This window comes from Pleurodeles waltl, chromosome 3_1 (genome assembly GCF_031143425.1).
Source record: "Pleurodeles waltl isolate 20211129_DDA chromosome 3_1, aPleWal1.hap1.20221129, whole genome shotgun sequence".
Taxonomy (NCBI): Eukaryota; Metazoa; Chordata; class Amphibia; order Caudata; family Salamandridae; genus Pleurodeles; species Pleurodeles waltl.
In genome coordinates this window covers 1,708,160,522-1,708,168,679 of record NC_090440.1, presented here as the reverse complement: position 1 = coordinate 1,708,168,679, position 8,158 = coordinate 1,708,160,522, and positions in this window count along the sequence as shown.

Sequence of the window (8,158 nt, the reverse complement as noted above, 5' to 3'; positions counted from 1 at the left end):
TAATAGTGCGAAGCTGATAAAATATATCTAGGGCAAAGAGCACACCGGCCTAGTATATTAAACTAACGTGCATGGAGCTATACTGAAAATGGCTACACAACACCCTCCCCTTGTCGGTAGAAAGTGGTTCAAGCCAAAGCTAAAATACCCTAACCTAAAATACATTTAAAACCCTACTTAATTTTGACAAGTTAAGAGTTCACAAAAGCATATACTTGACAATTTATAAGTGAGTATGCAGCTTAATGCCGAATTATAAGAAAAAATGTCAATTTAAAACTGTTCCGAATTAAGCACTAGTCATGGAACGTAGGAGATCCTCCACTTAGGCAAATGACAAAAACGGTAAATCCGCGCCAAAAACCATTAAGGAGCAGGTGTGTTCCATAGCCCCAGTATCAACCAAGGCGGCATCCTGTGGAGTGCCAATGAACGAGTCAATATCAACTTCCTCCAGGAAGGGTAGCTCGTAATCAGCCTCTCTCAGCAAACGCAACCGCAGTGCGCATGTCTGGTAATGAACCATCAACGAGAACATCAACAGGTCAGCATCAACCACGAGGGGCGTTGCTGTGAAAGACAAACTACCAGTGCATTTTCAAAAGAGCACCAACAGCACCGAAACATGGGCTGCACACAATCCAAAACCGGTATGAATGACAAAGACCAGTCACACCCCAAATGTTCCAGGAGTGTTGCTCCAAATTTCTGCATTATGCGTTCACGACACAGCTGTGCTGATGGGAGCACCTTCATTTGTCTTTGTTGCGGTGGGACAGCCATTGCGGAAAAACAACAGCAACAGCAAAATGCCAGATAATAAAGCCAAAGTTATTGGAAATCCCCCAAAAATACTTCAGAAAAGTGAGTGAATAGCTGAAGGTATCAAACCGAATATAGAGGAGAAGGTGTGAACAAAACTAATACCAACAGCTTTGAAAAAAGTTGCTAATCCAGCCGTGCTGGACGCATTAAATATACGTCCCATGAGTTCACCAAAGTGTCTCGGAAAGTTTGTATTTAACAGGGACTGTATTTCTGCCGACGACCTTGCCACCTGAAGCGCGTAGGTCTCACAAGCAGAAGTAAGGGCCACATGCTTCTGAAACAATAAAGCCTTGAGTCTACTCAACTTGTCAAAATTCACCTTGGAAGTAGCAATATGAGGCCAGATATCAGCTACCTCCCTTAACTTAGTGGGGGGAAACAGCACGTTCCCGCAGCATGTAACGACTTTAGAGACCGAAACTACATAAATTATTCCGGCCCACATGCCACAACTGTCTTCACTATTGAGAAGGACGTAGCTGCCGTTTGAAAGCACCTGGAACGTGCGTTTAATCAAGGGGACTGGAACTCCCTTCAGATAGCAAGCCAAATTGCCAACCGAGGCATTACACGCCCCATGCAAGGACAGCTGCTTACAAATCATCGAATGGCTGACTAAAGTCTCGCATTCACTACCGCTAAGAAAGACCTCTTTCATGCCATTGAGGCATTTGTACGAGAAGGGAAGCTCCCACACCTCATGGATGTAACTATCTCCCAACTTTTCATATCTGCCTACCGGAACGTGTTTCAAACAAGAAGTGAATTGTAATGTTGAAATAGGCAGATTAATAACCCCGTGTATTAACCACTCTGCCGAAGTCATCTCGGCCACGGTAAAAGGCAGTCTTTCTATTCTTTCAGTGTTAAGCATGACATAAGTCGCTTCTTTCTTTGCTATTAGTTGTTGTTGCCGCGTTAAATTAAAGGAAAAAAATATTTCCCCGGCACTGATGTGCTGCCACGTAACGCGACCCGCCTTCAATGTTTGAAGTGTCCAACCCATCTGCATAATGGACCTGGTCTGACTCTGTCCATGGTATAAAGAAGACATATCAGATCCTATAATGTCTATAGCAGAAGAAAACAATGTTGTTAATTGTATATATACGGTCGGACAAAGTGTGAATCCCATTATCCACAACAGCTAATGCATTTTTCAAATGTTCCTGGTCTATTTGCCGTAATCGGGCTGCAGCCTCTTGTTGAGAAAGTTTCCATATTTCATTGTATACTTCATACAAGAAACGCTTCTTACGTGGTATCTTGGGGCCTGACAAAAAAATCTTGTAAGTCAGTGTTGTTAGACAAAAGATTGAGGTGTGCCTTAAACGCATCAAGTGAGGACGATTTTAGCCACTGTTGGCACAATTTTCCTACAATATATGTTGTAATTATGTCAGCATGTGCTGGTGATATATAGCAAGAGGCTGGCCTACTCGTCCGGAAACCCCCAGAGGAGGTGACAAAACGTTGATGACACCCGTTGGTATCTATGGGCCACAATAACCACCCACCTGGACGTGTCAGTGAAGCATTAAACGTACCATTCTGGACCCACTCATTGAGCTCGTGTATGGTTGCATTTGTGTACTTTTGCCAGTTTTCAAATTTTGCAGGGGCAGGTATACTGGGCATATTTAATTCTCTAATTGTTGCTAAGCATAAACAACTTGTTTGTAGCACTGTTTCATTCAAAAAGATCATTTGAACACGGATGAGACATGCTCTAAACAATGTTTCTGTACCCTTGGTCTGCCAATTTTTTGTTCCCCAAACACTTTTCAAGTCAATATATTTGGACCAGTATTCATAACCTTCTATTGGTAACCGGGAAACAAAGGATTCCAAATATACAAATTTCGTGTTGGTCAATAACATATGTATATCCTTAGTAGGAGTTACTTTAAAATAATATGACTGAGCATTTTTTTGACGTTGCCCAGAAAAATACGCAAACTTTTCAGTATACGTTTTTGAACTCCCTTGCGGTGGAGTTGGACAACGTTCCCATTGCGTGTAATTAAATATTGTTTTTGGACTACTCGCTCTATGTATGAAGTGGTGCCCATAATAATTGTAGCAAAACATATCACCATAATTTTCTTTCAATTGGTAAACATCTTTGTTTTCATAGACAGTATAATATTGCAACTCTGTCATCATAGAATCATCTGTTTTCACATCCCAATCATCAGATACAATACCTGGTATGACTATATCATTCATAGATAATTTTAACACATACGGTATTTGAATAATTTCAGTGGGACCATATATATCAAACATTACTTTGTCCCACACAATCCCATCAGGAATTGGTACTGCGGAAATGTTCACAAAAGACAAATCTCTTCGAATCTTATGTGATGAAAAATGTGGTTTCATAACCCCCTCCACCTGTTCAACCGCTGATCTCTCGGGAAGAAAATGACCATGTATTAACAAGAAAAAGGAAATAACAAAACCAATCCAAAGCAGAAAGGCTAGGACAGTCAAAGAAAGCCATACATAGTTCCATAGAAAAATGAAATGTATGTCCTTAAGCCAATGTATTAGCTTATGTGCAACTGACAGGTCAGCTGTCGAAGAGGTGAACGAATCCGATAGACCGTTGTTAAAGTCAGCAAAGTAACCAGAGGCAGTTTGTGCAAATGGCGTAGCCGTGGTCAACGGTGGAGTTGGTGTTTCCTGTGGTGGCACACTGCAGACAGCACCATCCGTCTGGCTTGTAGTCGAGGTGACTTGATCAAATGTTTCTAAATTGCTTGTAAGTGAAACTAATACAAGATCATCATCCATCCTGCCCAAGCTCGGAGAGGTGTCAGTGTTGGTATAAACAACTTGAAGCGGAACTTCTTCTCCAGTAGTGAGAGGGATTCTGGAACTACTGGATGTTCCTCTTGGTCGGCTGTGCAGAATCAGCCACATGTTGTAGTTTGACATTGTCAATTGAAACAAAACGATTTTCTTTGGCACCTGGCAACGGTGGTAGAATAACAGTTCTGGTACCGTGTATCCCCAATACAGGGACTGGACCCCGATAAAAAGGGCCAAATTATTTTTCTACTGCAACCTTTTCACGTACAAGATCCCCAATCCTGGGAATCCAGCCGGTAGATGTTACAGGCACATCCTTAAATCCTGTGGAGGCAGCACTTTTAGAAGAGTTATCTTCCCGAAACTGTTGTAATTCCTGTAAAACAGTGATACGATAATTTATGTCAAAAGGTGTTTCTGCTGCCTCCACGCCAGGACCATCAAGATCCGGAACAAATATTTGAGTTCCAAACAGGCACTCATATGAAGTACGACCCCCAGGCACCTTCTAGGCAGGTTATTTAGTGCTCTCTGAACTCCATACAGCCAACTTCAACCCGTACCTAAGACTCTGGCTGTTAAGGATTGCTTTAAATCGCGGTTTAATCGCTCCACGACACTATTTCCCTCGGGATGAAATGGGGACGAGTACTGCCGTTGGACCCCCAACTAAGCCATGGCGTCCCTGAATGCCCTTGAGGCGAAAACAGGGCCCTGGTCCGAATGGAATGCCGCAACTGCATATGTACCGATAAAGACTCACAAATCTTTTATAACAGTCCGAGCGTCAGCCGAGCGTTGTGGCCACATCCATACAAATCTGAAGCATGAATCAACAGCGACTAATATGTATTTGTATGCACTATAGGGTGTTAGTGGACTGCAATGGTCCAAGTACACACACTGTAACGGTCTGTTAGAAATTAAGAGGGGTGTCTGTGGCGGGCGCTTGGCCGTAGAAATTTTAATTTGTTGACAGATGTCACAACAAAGGACACACTGTTTAATCTCTTTGTAGAGATCGGGCCACCAATAACGGGCCTGTAAGAGTCAAATTGTAGCCGCCACACTAGCATGTGCAATGCCACTCTCTCATGCGCTGCTTTGATCAATTGTGGTCTTATGTCTTTATTGGGGATGTCACGTACGCCTACGCCTGGAATTTTAACTTCAGCATACTTCCCATATAGTATTGATATATGTTAGGAAATCCTTTAGGATAAGGCGAACCATCAACCGTAGCTTTTATGGCAGCCATAATGTCTCTGTCTGGTTTGGAACTCAAACGAGTCACTGCAGCTACAGTGGCTACTGGCACTGCTAACTTTGCGGCTTCATCAGCCAAAGTATTTCCAGCAACGTGTATTCCAACGCGCTGGTGTCCAAGTGTATGCACAACATGGACTTTCGGTAGCGTCTCTTTCGGGTCTGCTACCTTCCCCCACAGGAGTCTGTGTTTTATGGCGTTGCCTTTGGAATCTCTGAACCCATTCTGACGCCAGTAATGCAGATATTCATTAAAGGACTGGACACAGTAATATGAATCACAAACAATCAGCGTGGGCTGCGCTGGATCCGTATGTTCTAGTGAAATCAGCAGAGCTTTTAGCTCAGCCAATTGTGATGTACAATCCCCTAAGGTCTGTGTATAGGTATGTAGAGGACAGAATTTCTCCCCCTCCATATAGTCGCTTACGACTGCGCAAGCAGCAGAATATTGATGTTTAGTTCCAATCGCTGGTTGCGCAGAGCCATCGGTGTACATGACTCTATGATATTGATCAATAGGCAAGGTATTCGCTGGAACTTAATATTCTACTTCATATTGTAGAAATTTTTGAGTTTGTAACTTTGGATCAAAAACGTAGTCTACATCAGTGGCTGTTAGAGACGAAGCCCATTGTATCCAAGGTGGATGAAGTGCTTTTGCGTTCGGAACACTAGCTTTTGTAACAGCCTCTAGGGCTGGAATTGGAGAAACAACAATGATGCGTTTCCCTTGGGCAAGAGGTCTTTCTTTAATAACAGCCATCTGTACAGCAGTGAGAATTTTCTCAGTGGGTGCAAAGCGTTGTTCAGCAGCTGAACACAAATGTGATTTGTATGCAATCGGGACTGTCTCACCTTCATTAAATGTCACATAGGTGAAACCGATGGCCCCAGCTATTACCCTGATGACCAAATGTGTTTTGTTGTCCCTTGTGTGTAAATGTTTTGCTACTCGAAGAGTGCGTGTATGTTCAACTGTCCAGAATTGACTTGAAAAATCTGGACGAATTAAGTCATGTAAAGGTTTTATGCGCGTTGCATAATCGGGAATGTATGTTCTGCCAAAATTTAGAAAACCCAACAACGATTGAAGTTTTTAATCGTATTCGTGGTTGTAATTGTGCACATTTTTCAAAAAATTGTGGCGCTAGGCTCTTCCCTTCACTCGACAGCTCATATCCCAGGAACAGGATGCTGAGGAAGGCAGTGTTTGATTTTTTAAAGTTGCATTTGTAGCCAAGTTCGGCAAACCTTACAACAATGCGGGCTACCCGTCTTAAATGTTGTAGTAACTCGTCATCCGTGAGATATATATCATCTACATATGACAATGCTTCAGGGTCTATCTCGTGTAAAATAGCAGTCACACGAGCCGCAAACAGTCCTCGGCTGTTCTTATACCTCTGAGGGAAACAACAGAATTTTTCTGAGAGCCTAATGCGCTAAAGCTTGTTAAGTCCCTGCTTTCAGGCGCTATATTCTGGCAGAAGAATCCATTTGAGATGTCTAAAGTTGTTTTGTATTTTTTCCGCACTATGTTGCTCATTAGTGCAGTGCTATGTGAATTTTGTATAGCATATGTACGTGTATGTCCGTTTAAATGTCTTTAGTCTAAGACTATTCTGTATGAATGGTCCGGCTTAGCTACAGGGAATAAAGGGTTATTCATCGGTGAGACACAGGGTTTAATCACACCCTGGTATTCTAATTGTGTGAGTATCTCTCTTACCGGTGCCCTTGCTTCATGTTTTATGGGATACTGCGGTTGTGGCTGAGGTTCACTTTTAATGGGAATGACATGGTAGGGAGAGTCCCTATCCCACCCCACGTGATTTCTATATAACGCGGGTGCTTGTGCTAGAGCCCATTCTATAGAATAGGACTTGGCGAGTTCCTCCGGAACAAGGGGCGAGAAAGAAAGTTTAATGACCTCTTCTCCATATGGGCAGGTGCGGACAAAATCTGGGGGCAACCTTGTTCAGCCAACAAGATATCACATACTTTGACTACATGGTCCCAAAAGATTGCGTTCAATGTCTCCTTCTAATTGTAGTGTTACTTTGTACACCCTATCAGGCTCGGAGACACGCATGTCCGCAGTTTCTACTTTATAAAGTCATCAGTTGCTTTCACCTCCAGATGCTCTAGAAGATTCCGGCGAACTATTGTGACCTCTGCCGCGCTGTCTAGCAGTGCTAGAGCCCAGTTCGTGTTCTTCAAGACGACCCTCTTCCTGTGTGGCATGTCGAACTGAGACTGTTGCCACCTTTTTCTTTTTAAATTGTTGTTTCTGTTGTACTGGTTTCTCTTCCTTTTTAACAGAAACCTCAGAAGAGCGTTGTGATTCCTGTCTCGGTTTCACGTACTCTGTTCTTCGCTGTGATCGCCCACCTCTCTCATTTCTTTTTTCCGATGAGTCCTGAAAGGAACGAGATTGGCGTGTATTAGTATATTGATATCTATCAGACGTTTTTATATTATCTCTGTTCCTGAGATTATATCTATTCTGTGGGGTATCCATACGTGGAGATTCTCCCCTTTCTTTTTTAGGTGTTTGTTGCTTTTTATCCCAGCGTTTCTTATTACCCTCAGGTTGTTGTTTAGTATTATCTTTATTAATTTTACCCTGAAATTGAGGTTTTTGTGGTCTTGCCCCAAGGCTATCTCGACCGATACTTGAATATGTTTCCACTATTATTTTAGCCAGCTCTCGTTCCTGATCTTGTTGCGGAACGTCACGGAGCCGCATGCGCACTGCAAGTGCAACTGCTTCCCCTTTAAGATTACTTAGGATGATTGAAGAAACTGTGGCAAAATTGCCCAACAATTGCATTCCCAAATCTAGGGCCGGGGCAGCCCTGTATGCATCTTGAATTTGTTTAAGCACTTCCGCTAAGTTGGCAAGTGTCGGTGTACCGTGTGCTGTTGTATAGAGCGTGGCAAATACCGTGCCCCATGTATTACAGTTTTCAACTGTAGGGACCACCTCAAAGGGCAAGCACATAGTTAATATCCTATGTTTATCCTGAGGTCCCTTTGGGGAAATACTGCTTCCAGCGTATTCATTTTTTGTGCCAGCCAAAACGGAGTCTCTTCCCGTTTGGCCGGGACCTTCCCCATAATTGAATGTACCATCACCGGATTTATACCTGGTGTTACTTCATGTGGTTGCGTTAGAGCAGCACGCGCTGGGTTTGTATTTAACATTTGCATCACAAATTGCACTAATCGTCTGTATATT